This window comes from Diabrotica virgifera, chromosome 4 (assembly GCF_917563875.1).
Source record: "Diabrotica virgifera virgifera chromosome 4, PGI_DIABVI_V3a".
Taxonomy (NCBI): Eukaryota; Metazoa; Arthropoda; class Insecta; order Coleoptera; family Chrysomelidae; genus Diabrotica; species Diabrotica virgifera.
In genome coordinates, this window is record NC_065446.1 from 43,362,206 (window position 1) to 43,375,267 (window position 13,062).

A 13,062-nucleotide genomic window follows, 5' to 3' on the forward strand; every position below is an offset into this window, starting at 1 on the left:
TTTGGCACGTTAAAGATCTTAAGCCTGGTCCAGATCCAGATTCGTTTGTACCTGACTATGTCACTTCGGTTCGTTTTGAGCCACCATACGTGGTCACTTAACAGTGAATTATTGCCCTGTATCGTGGGGGCTGGAACATGTGGACTTTCTAGATGGTCACATGTTCTAAAAGAATTCCCGGTACCGAGTTTGATCCCTCGTGGGGTAGAAGCCCCCAATGCGGCCACGCGTCCTGGTGTAAACATCACATCGCCCTTGTTTTTGAACTTAGGTTTCATTGACGCTTGATTTTGATTTTCAACCTTTCACTGCGGAATATATTTTTGATCGATATATTGTTCTACGTTAGAGCGTTGCGCAGTCAGAGGATTAATTATTTTTACTTTGTTTTGATTGATTTAGGTATTAAGTTTTATTTTTTTTTTAGTTGCATTTAGAGTCATCTCTTCCCCAAGGATTCTTGGGCACGCTTCTGTGAGGTGTCTGTTTTCAGGGAACTTTTGAAAGTTTCTGAGAGGCGGTAGTGTGAGTCTCAACGGCGCAGCCAATTCCATCCGACAGCGAAAAGGGCCTCTACCTCAGATCTGAAAGGAACGTTTTCGTTTCTGGGTGCTGTCACGGTGGTGTGGAAGAGGATGGATTACTCTTTAGATTAGGTGTAGGTTTTGTAGCAGCATTCGTGTTCGTGCTTGTTACTAATTTCGTAACCATGAATTTTTTTTATGGGCATTTTGTAGAGTCGTGGTTAGTTTGTCTCTCTTGCATTAACCATTAGTATCATTGGTCAATAGCACAATGGTTCCGTCGTCGCAGGGTTTGTCCGTGTGAAGAAATTTAGGGGCTAAATTTCTTGGAAGCGAGGGGGGGATTGTTACGTTTAAAAATCTACCCAGCAAACCTGTGCCGCAAGCCCGCTTCATTTAGTACAGATTAATAAATAATGTTGATAAAAACTACTTGCCTTAAGTATTTCATATTTAAACATGATCAATTTTAAGATTTCCGATCCAGACTGCATTCTTCCTTTTTCCTCTTTTCAATATAAGAAAGATAAATATCCTTGCTTGCAATAAATTTGTTAAAATAAACCTTCAATAATTTCAAATTTCAATTTCAATTGTTGGTTTTAACCAGGAAATTATTATTCACTTTTTATCACCTTTTAATGTAAAATAGTTTATGCTTTCATTATATTATTTACTAATCATTTGAGGTTAGAATCTGCTTCTTTTACTTTTGAAGTCGTTTCAAATTCTGTCACGACTAGTGTCAAACCGAGGCAGTTTTGTTCTATGGTTCACGGGACTACCTATGTTTTTGAATTTCTGTGTTCGGAAGGAAGTTGGCGTTTCTCATAGCTGACTGGCGAGCGTCCTTTTTGAATTTGATGGGGACGCGTCTTTGGATCGTGTAATTTAGGTAAAATTTGTATGCTAATTATTTTGAGGCATCTGGCTTTCCTGGATAAATTTACCTATTACACATAGTGGGGCTAGATAATAGATGTAGTGTGTATTGGATATTTTAGTATTTAGCCCAAGCCGAAAAGGGATTATTTGTTCAAAGACGTGGTCACTTCGCACGCTAGGCAGGTATGAATAATTTTCGATTAATTTTGGTTCAATCTTAAGGTCTATCAACCCAGTGTACTTATGTGGGTCTTCTATTTTTCTAGCGCTGTGTATGAGGTCTATATAGGGAGTATTATTTGGATTAGAGAAGCTCCATAGGAGAGCATAGCGTGGTTGACCGTAGTAAAAACCCCGATAGGCTTAAGCGGTAAGTAATTCATGCAATGATTAGATTCTTTATGTATTGAGGGACAGACAACCAGTGTCTTAATTTTATTTAGTGTTTATTGAAGCCCGTTGGCTAGGGGTTTATTCTTGATTTGTTGCTAAGCCTCCTACAATGTAGATGACATTGCAAGCTAACTTCTAGGCTATGTTATAAGTGGTAAAAGCCTGTTTAAATAAAATCAGTAACAAACTTATTGAAATATTTATATTATACCAGGGGGTTACGAGAAGAACCTAGTTGAAATATATTTATTGATATGGAACAGATTTAGTGATTCATAGCACCGTACGAGATGACAATATTACTTCGATGGATGCAACTGTCAATTGGGAATTGAGTAGGCAATGGGTTTAGAAACCGAGAATAAACGTTTAAATAAATTCATTGTAATAAGTGTCTAATGAGTTTTGTTTTTATTTTAGGGGTTTTTATTTTTTTTTGGAGTTTTGGAGTTCGTTTTACTTGGAGTTTTCGTTTTTGGATTTTTGTATATGGTTTCTGGTTTTACTTTTTGTGGATGTTTTTGGTTACATTTGGATGCTAAGAGTCGTCATTGGATACAAGTATATGTGGTGAAGAAGATTTCTACTAACGAATTGTAGTTTGTTACCAGACTATGGAGGATATCAGGTTTTTATAACAATGTTAAACATTTAAATTCATTTGTCTTATTTATTTTATATTATTTAATGATAGTAAATATTTTAGGTTTTTTTTTGTTAACAAATTAACGTGTTCTTTTTTTTTATTATTATTATTAAAATTTATTGGGGATAGTCATACATTCAACTTTATATACATATAACTTATTATAGAGGTCATTATAGTACATTACTTTTTAGATTTGTATTAGTGGCACTCATGAGCTCATGCAGCAACTATAGGGTAGGCACTAGTATCGCCAATGTTTAAAATATTTCTAATCTGTAAATTTAAATTATTTTGATATTCATTTCCTTAGCCACTTTATGCTACCAATGACTGGACTTGTTTATTTTCATATTTATTTGTGTTGCAACTGTTTAATAAATAAATGTAAGTAAACCTATAACGAGATTTATTGGTCAACTGGTAAATCGGGGAACTCTTGTAGCATTTGTAGTACGAGTTGACTGGCGCCCTAAAATCCATCATTTTTAAATAGTTTTAGCTAACGGACCCACTCCGTCTCCACTGTTAACTTTAAAAGCTAGCCGCAAATGCTTTTGTCGCTCCATCCACATTCGTTGTGATAGTGTGGAAGGGTGATAATACTGTCTACAGATTCATGTACAATTTTACCCTCAATCGAATGGCGCCTAAAGCAGAATATCTTCAAAAATTTTTTTGTGAATGTTGATCGGATAACTAGCTTAGAGTTCTTTTTTTATTTGTATCAATAAAGTATGGTTAAAAAAGTACAACTTATGTTACCGGTATGGATAAATTTAAAATAAACGAATATAAATCGTATCTCATATTTTACAGATATTTATTTAATATTGATGGCAATTTTTATATGTACTATGCGAAAACTTCACGAGAAGAACTGCGGATAAATGTTAGAATTATGTTATATTTCAATTTCTATAAAACAGCATGCAATATTTATTTTGCGGAAATAAATATTTTCGTTATTTGTGTAATCCAAATAACCTCCATATAAGTACACAAAAATAGGGCAGGTAAAATATTATAGTAAATTAAACTGGAAATTATAAAATTGGCTTGCGGTATACTTAGATATAAAGGAAGGAATTGTTTCATATAATATCTATTTGTCGACCGAGAAACATTTCATCAGCTTGTTAATACGACGATAGCGAACGCTTGAAAACAAGCACGGTACACAACGAAGAAGATACTTATAAAAATTAACAAAGGGACTCTGATAAAATTGAACCTCAAGGATAATGTCGGCGGTTCGAAATAAAAATGACGTAACTTCAAATTTTGTCAATTCCAGTTTATTGCGTAATTAACTTCTAAAATACTGTGTACAGATAATACAAAAGCGACAGAACTGTAACTATGTGCTGAATCACTACAGGGTACTTACGTCGTTATTGAAATACGCACCATTTTAGACCTTGTTTCAGATGAATAATGACGCAACTGTAAATAGGGTTGAAAATTGGGGGAATAAATTAAGATAATAAAGTTCGGACCAATAGGAATGAAAATAAAAGCCATCGCTGTAAGAATAAACGACATAGGGTTAAGGATCCTATTATGAGACCCATTCCTAATATGAGACCCCTGTCTCTAGAGTCTTTTAAGTGCTGCAGCCTGGTGAGTGGGGTAAAATCTAAGCTCTGGTAGTGTTTCCAGTAGGCTGTGAATAAATCGAGTGTCTGTGATTTAGTATTATCAGTCAGTGAAGTTCTTAAGTTTTTTGCGAGTCAAAAGTTTTTTAATCGGTGTAGCTCAAACTGAATTTTTATTTTTAAGGTGAGAGAAAAAAAATCACCTTAGTAATTAGTTGATAGCTACTTAAATTGTTACAGAAACACGCAATTATAGTGGCGCAAAAACCAATCCTAAACTCAAAACACGGACTAAAAATTCACTCGTGGTTGCTCCTAATATGAGACCCTCAAGTGTGCCTAATATGAGATATATCATGCCACAAAGAAACAGCTTCAGAACAATAGAGTCATGTCTACAGCATTTAATACAGTTTATATCCAGAACAATGCGTTAAAATAATTTGTATCACCTGTTAAACCTATATAACGTGGTGTCTCATATTAGGATACCACGTGGTCTCATATTAAGAAACCTTTTTTAAGTTGGGAATTTTGATATTTTTAAAAAATTAATTTATTGGTAAAAAATATTAGTTTAAAATTAATTTTGAACCTGTTGCAATATAATAGCATAATTATCTGACATGTATCTAATTTAAGACTTCTTTAATCCATAAACTTTACGGTTACCAAGAGTTTTAAAAAAAGGGTCTCATATTTGGATCCATTACCGTACTAAATACTTAATATTTATTTATGATATAAGTGTTAAAAGTACACGTTTAAGGCACGCATGTGAAAGTTTGCAGAATGAGCGATAGCGAGTTCTGCAATTCACATGAGTGCCTTAAAAATGTACTTTTTAACACGCATATCATACAATATCTTTCCTACAAACGTAATTACAGGACAATATCTACAAAAACTTTTACTTGAACTTGACTGACATTCCATTTTTATATTTTTTTAACATTACATCAGAATTGCCTATACGGTCAATACGAACTGCAGTGCCTTAAAAATATTTTAAAGCACTAGTGCCTTAAAGTAGCATTTTTAACGCTCGTATGGAGTGCTAAAAATTGCATTTTTAACATGGCTGTAGAAAAAAGTAAGTTTTTTACAGAAAGATTTTAAGATCAAGAATGACGCAACTGTATATAGGGTTGAAAATTGGGAGATTAAATTAAGATAATGAAATTCGAACCAATAGGGATCAAACTAAAACCATCATCATCATTCATCATTCTCTTTGCCTTATCCCTATGCGGGGTCGGCTTCCCTAATTGCATTTCTCCACACAATTCTATCTTGGGCCATATCAATGTTAATCCCCTTTACCAACATGTCCTGCCTTATCGTCTCCCCCCAGCTCTTCTTTGGTCTTCCTCTCCTACTCCTTCCAGGAATCTGCACTTCAGCTATTCTTCGTATTGGGTGGTTAACGTCTCGACGTTGAACATGACCAAACCATCTTAACCTATGCTCTCTCATTTTGGCATCAATTGGTGCCACACCTAGACTTCCCCTAATATACTCATTTCTAATTTTATCCTTCTTTGTCACTCCACTCATCCATCTAAGCATTCTCATTTCCGCCACATGCATTCGCTGTTCCTCTTTCTTTTTCACTGCCCAACATTCAGTTCCGTACATCATAGCTGGTCTTATGGCTGTTTTATAGAATTTTCCCTTCAGCTTCATTGGAATTTTTTCTGTCACACAACACACCACTCGCTTCTTTCCACTTCATCCATCCAGCTCTAATTCTACTGCATGCATCTCCATCTATTTCTCCATTACTCTGTAATACCGATCCTAGGTACTTAAAACTATTGCTTTTTACAATCATTTCACCATCCAAAGATACCATTTTATTTGTAGTAGCTCCATCTTTAAATGAACATTCCAAATACTCTGTTTTTGTCCTACTAAGTTTTAAACCTTTTTCCTCCAGAGCTTGTCTCCACTGTTCCAGTTTTTGTTCTAAGTCTCTTTCACTATTTCCTACTAACACGACATCATCAGCATACATTAAGCACCATGGAATGTTCCCCTGTATTTTCGCTGTTATCTGGTCCAAAACTAATGAGAATAAATACGGACTAAGCACAGAACCTTGATGCAATCCTACTTTCACATGAAATTTATCAGTCTCTCCCACACCTGTCCTAACACTAGTCGTTACTCCCTCATACATATCCCTCACAATCTTTACATATTCACCAGGGACTCCTTTCTTATTGAGTGCCCACCACAGAATCTCTCGAGGAACTCTATCATATGCTTTCTCAAGATCAATGAATACCATATGAGCGTTTGTTTCTTTACTCCTGTATTTTTACATCAACTGCCTTATAATGAAAATTGCATCTGTTGTTGATCTACCCTGCATAAAGCCAAATTGATTCTCGGATATTTCGGTTTCTTCACGTATCCGTCTATCAATTACTCTTTCCCATATTTTCATGGTGTGGCTAAGCAGTTTTATAGCCCTGTAGTTTGTACATTGTTGTATATCTCCCTTGTTTTTGTAAACAGGTACCAGTATACTGCTTCTCCATTCGTCTGGCATTTGTCCAACTTCCATAATTCTATTAAATAGACCTGCTAGCCACCTTGTTCCTGTCTCTCCCAATGCTCTCCATACTTCCCCAGGAATATCATCTGGTCCTACCGCTTTTCCTTTCTTTATTTTTTGAAGCGCTTGAGCCACTTCCTCGTTGGTTATTTTGGTGACCATTGCTGCTACTGTCTCCGTTGACTCTACAGGCTGTCTGTCAAATTCTTCATTTAATAAGCTGTCAAAGTACTTTCTCCATCTCTTTTTGACATCCCTTTCGTGAACTAGTATTTTATTATTTTCATCTCGGATACATCTAATCTGATTAAAATCTTTTGCTTTCTTTGCTCTCTGTTTGGCTATTTTATATATCTTCGTTTCGCCTTCCCTGGTATCAAGTTGATCGTATAGGTTTGAATACGCTTCTGCTTTAGCTTTTGCTACTGCTACTTTCGCTTCCTTTTTGGCGACCATATAGTTTTGAAGATCTATGTCCGATCTGGTTTCTTGCCACTTTTTATATAATTTTCTCTTCTCTTTTATGTTTCCTTGTACTTCATTTGACCACCACCAAGTCTCTTTATCTTCAAACTTCTTTCCTGACGTTTTCCCAAGTATTTCAATAGCCGTCTCTCTAATAATATTGGCCATTTTTCTCCAAATTGTGTTAGGGCTTCCTTTCATGTTCCAACATATTTTTTCTACTATTCTTTCCCTGAATAGACCTTCCTTCTCATCTTTTAGCATCCACCACTTGATTTTTTGTGGTCCTCTCCGATATTTTTGTTTAGTTTCGCTTTTTACTTCGATGTCCAGAACAAGCAGCTTATGTTGTTGGCTTACTGTCTCACTAACTATTACCTTGCAGTCCTTGCATTCACGTATGTCTTCTTTCCTTATCATGAATCAAACTAAAACCATCATTGTAAGAAAAAAATGCCATTAGTGCAGTCACTGAAGGTTTTCACCTCCGATTTCGTTGAACCTCCATCGATTTTCATAAAAATTGGTGAGTAATTAGAGAATACCTCAAGGAACAAAGGTGACATGATGCCAACTTGCGCTTTTACCCTGGGGGTGGATGCCACCCCTTCTCGGGAGTGAAAATTATTTTATTAAAAATAACACCATAAGTCGATAGAGGGACAAATTATAAGCAAATTTTGTTATATAAAGTTATTAATATAAATCAACACTTTTTGAGTTATTAGAGACCAAAGATTTATTTTTTCGTAAAAACATGCATGTTTTAAATAGGTTTTTCACGTATAAATCAAAAACTACAAGCTTCTACAAAAAGTTATTAGTACTGAAATTGAAAATAATAAAAAATTTAATACATTCCTCAGGTAAAGAGCTAAGCTAATGTTAGTTCAAAGTGAGTTATTGGCAATTGAATGTGTATTTTTTTCGACGAGTACTCAAATCTAAGTATTCAAGCTTAAATAACGGGAAAACGATGCAATGTACAAAATTTTCCTGCTAAACATTTGCCAAAGTATTTCGGAATATTGATCAAATGAGCTTCAGAACAAGGTAATAGCGTCAAAATCAAGCAAGTTATAATGAAAATAAAGAACCGTTTCGAATTTTTTAGGAAAAATTGACAAATAAAACATACGCCATTTCCACAAAAATTAAAATATATAGTAATGCTTACAAGAACTTCTTTATATTAGCATAAGTAATGTGTTCGATAATTTTGACCGGTTTAGAATACATATCATCGAAGAAAAAGATATAATTTAAAAAAATCATAATTTTTAAAATTATTATAATTTTCATAGTCTTTTGATAATAACTCCAAAAATACTTAATATACGTAAAAAATTATATATAACCAAATTTTAGTTTTTCTGTGCCAAATATTCTACCTATCTTACTATTTCTATAGGGTAAAAAATAACCGAGATAGAAACGTTTAAATCTTAAATTTTGCTGTGGGAATCATGCAACCGGGCTCATTAACCTTATATTTTTAAAAAAGTAAGGGATTTAAAAGATTAGGTTCAACGTGATTAAATAGCACTTGGAATTAACTTTCAAACAGTTTATAGACGAACCTGATATCGTAAACACGAACAAAGTTATTAAAAAAAACAATAACATTTTTTGAAAAAATTTTTAAAAGATAAATTTTAACATAAATTTACTGAAAATTATTATTGAAAATTATTTTACTGAAAATAACCCCATAATTCGATAGAGGGACAAATTCTAAGAAAAATTTGTTATATGAAGTTATTAAAATAAATCAAAACTTTTTGAGTTATTGAAGATCAAAAATTTTAATTTTTCTTGAGAAAAATGCATGTTTTTAACCGATTTTTCATCAATAACTCAAAAACTTTAAGTTTTTACAAAAAGTTATTATCACCAAAACTGAAGCTAATAAAAAACTAAATAAACCCTTTACTAGAAAAACCTTTTAGTGTTAACTAAAAGTGAGTTATAGGTAATTGAATATATATTTTTTTGAGCGAGTAAAAACATCTAAGTATTCAAGCTGAAATAACGGGAAAATGATGCATTTTATAGCATAAACTTATTAAAAATTTGTTAAAGTACTTAAAAATATGTATCAAACGAACCTCCGAACATGTTGATAGCATTAAAATTTATGCACCATAATTTTTTCAAAATTTATTTTTTAAAAATGTTTACCAAAAAATGTTATTGTGTTTTTTAATAACTCCAACTATTTTTAAGACATCAGGTTTATCTAAAAACCGGTTGGAAGTTAATTCCAAGCGCTATTTAACCACGTTAAGTTTAGTCTTTTAGGCCCCTTATTTTTTTTTTTAAATATAAGATTAAATGGCCCCGGTTGCATAGTTTTCACAGCAAAGTTTAAGATTGAAACGTTTTTATCTCGGTTATTTTTTATCTTATGGAAATAGTAAAACAGATAAAATATTTGACACAGAAGGAACTAAAATTTGGGTATATATTATTTTTTACGTATATTGAGTATTTTTGGAGTTATTATCAAAAGAATAAGAAAATTACAATAATTTTAAAAATTATGATTTTTTAAAATTATATCTGTTTTTCAAAAATATGCATTCTAAACTCGTCAAAATTATTGAAATCATTACTTATGCTGATATAAAGAAGTTCTTGTAAGGATTACTGTAATTTTTAATTTTTGTGGAAATGGCATATGTTTTATTTTTCACTTTTTCCTAAAAAATTCGAAAGGTATCTTTTATTTTCATCATAACTTGCTTAATTTTGACGCCATTAACTTGTTCTGAAGCTCGTTTAATAGCTATTCTGAAGTACCTTGACAAATGATTAGCAGGTATATTTTATACATTGCATCGTTTTCCCGTTATTTAACCCTTAAGTACTAACATCTTAAAGCAATGGCGCAAACACTAACTAACCGCCTGACAGACGGGTTTCACATTTTACTGGTTATTTTTCTTTTGTTAAATATTATAATGCAAAAAAATACTTCGATGACTTACTGAAAGTATTACTTATCTAAAAAACACAGTAATTGATCTAGTTTTTCTGTATTTATTAAAATACAAAACATTATAACAAGAAGGGAAGGATTGTTTGTGTGACTTTTTATTCCTGAAAAAAAGTGTGATAAAAATGAAACAAATTAAAGAATCTTGATAAAAATTTATAATCGAGTTAAACAAAGAGCAATAAACATGAAAATAAAAAAAAATTTAAAAAATATTAAAACAAAAAAAAACTGACAGGCACTAAAATTTGTACAGTGTAGCAATGGTAGTCAGTGGCAACATTTTCATCACAAATTGATCCCACTTCGCTTACGTCGTCTTCTACCTCATCAAGTCATTTCAAAATAGTTTCTTCATAGTCTTGATCCCCTTATTTGAACTTTTTGACGAACTGGGACACATTATGTTTAATGACGAACTGGGCTCAAACACTAACACCCCGTCTATTAGACGGAAATCACACTTTGGGTCTAAATATCTTTCGAAAAACAACCTGCAGCAAATTGCCGAATTCAATACTAGTAAATAACAACCCAACTTGAAAAGTCATAAACGGATGACCTTCAAATTTTTGTAGGAAGGGAAATATCCCACTTTCAACAAACGATGCCGTCTGAGAGACGGTGTGTTAGTACTTAAGGGTTAAGCTTAAATACTTAGATTTGGGTACTCGTCGAAAAAAATACACATTCAATTGCCAATAACTCACTTTGAACTAACATTAGTTTAGTTCTTTAAGTGAGGAGTGTATTCAGTTTTTTATTATCATCAATTTCAGCAATAATAACTATTTTGTAAAAGCTTATAGTTTTTGAGTTATACGTGAAAAACCGATTTAGAATATGCATTTTTGTTAGTAATAAATAAAATTTTTGGTCTTTAATAACTCAAAAAGTTTTGATTTATATTAATAACCTGATATAACAAATTTTGCTTATAATTTGCCCTCTATCGACTTATGGTATTATTTTTAATAAAATAATTTTCACCAGCGAGAAGGGGTGGTATCCACCTCCAGGGTAAAAGCGCAAGTTGGCATCATATCACCTTTGTTCTTTGAGGTATCCTCTAATTACTCACCAATTTCCATGAAAATCGATGGAGGTTCAACGAAATCGGAGGTGAAAACCTTTAGTGGCTCCACTATTTATCCTTTTTTGTTTTTCACAACATATCGGTTTTTTTAAACTTGACATTTAATTATATCTGCTTTGCTTATATTAATCTGCGGTCGCTTTCTATCAAAAAATTGTTAGGTACCTCGATATTTTTGATTAGACTATTTATTTTTTGTGCGTTATAGTAAAATCTGTCTAATTTCTGATGCTGCTATCTGGGTTTTTCAGTGTTCATTTACTCTGAGGCTTTTTACCGAAAAATAGTCATGTATAAATTTTTCTGATGTAAGAAGTTGAGCAGTGTTTGCCCTCGTTCATTATTTTCGGCATATACAGTCGAACCCGCTTATTAGAGTACCGGTTATAGGAATATCCCGGTTTATGGAATATAAATTCGAGGTCCCGAAACGTTTCTATTTATTCCTTAATAAATACATCGGTTTATTGGAATATGTTTTCGTACAATAATACCGCTTAATAGCATAATTATTCATGTCACCGACTAAATTTTTACGTACAGTTTCCTAAAAATTTAAATATTGTCTGGTATTACGGTTTTTCGACAAAGGACTCAAAGGCCTGTCGTGCTATTATATTTTTAGGGTTTGTCAAGTAATAAATATTTATTGCTTGAGTACTTTTATGAGTACGAATTCAATGGTTCGCCGACACAAGTCATAAAATAATTTCATTTGTCTACAAATTTCTATACATATTGCCACCAAGTTGCCTGTATAACAGGCTGTTATAATAAATTTTTAGAAACAGCTAATCTGCCATCCTAACCGCTCGTAATGTTATCAGATGTATTCTGGAGGGTCAATGCAATGGAAATTTTTGTAATTTTTATAATTTAGGGCAACAAAATGATTAGTAGTTTATGTAACAAAAAAAGTACAATTATGGATTATTTTTTCAAGACAAAATGAGTAACTAATTTATATAATATATTTTAATAAGAAAATATTTACATACATTTTATATTAATTCCTGTATGCATCCACATATATTATAATGTACAGTTTTTAATGAAGAAGTAGCTAATAGTTACACTACTGTTATTATGTATGTATTATTGGCATAAAAAGACCTAAAACCATATACATACATATACATATTAATATAGTATGGACTATTATTACGCATATCCGGTACACTTATTTCGGCTAGCCACCATGATCGGTTATTAGAATATCCCGGTTATAAGAATATTTTTGCTTGGCACGAAGGCTATTCCAATAAGCGGGTTCGACTGTATCTATAGCTTCTCATTGCTACATTTGCATCATCTTGATTAAAGCCCGTTTTCGCAATAAAGTCGCCTATTAATAAATATAAACCGACATTTCCTCCCCCGCTTAGCCTAAATTAGGCGATATGTCTAAATTAGTCTTGTGGTGGGAGGTTATAGTCTAATGTATAACTACGCGCTAACGCCTGCTCTCTAAAAATGACGTCATGACGTTCAGTCAGTTACTGTTGCGATAAGTAGAAAGTAGTGCCATGTTAGGTTGCACGCACAACGCATTGTTATCAAATTCCTCGCAAAAGAAAATGGTGGCCCGCCGAAATTTGGCGAAGATGAAAAATCAATAGGTGTACACATCTGTAAATCGTTCAGTCTGTGTTAATTCTCGAGAGATGCAATAATATCTACTTTGAATTCACTGAGAAAAATAATGCGTCGTAGAGGTCAGAGGTCAGATGTGTGGAGAGGCATCGGACGTTCGCACCGAAACCCTTTGATCTGTGCTGAAAAAACCGACAACAATCGGATATTTCGCAGACGCGTGCGCCGGCGTGATATTTAAACAACAAATGATCAAATTACCCCACCTACACATCTGCGGGTGCATTATTCTTTTGCATCC

At 33.1% G+C, this 13,062-nt stretch overlaps 1 long non-coding RNA gene across 1 annotated transcript; it reads left to right on the top strand.

Annotated features, from left to right (window-relative positions):
* Positions 1–652: 652 nt before the first annotated feature.
* Positions 653–2,844, top strand: LOC114325924 (uncharacterized). Its single transcript, XR_007697672.1, has 2 exons — positions 653–1,592; positions 1,676–2,844. It is a non-coding gene; the product is annotated as an uncharacterized LOC114325924 (long non-coding RNA).
* The last annotated feature ends 10,218 nt before the right edge of the window (positions 2,845–13,062 follow it).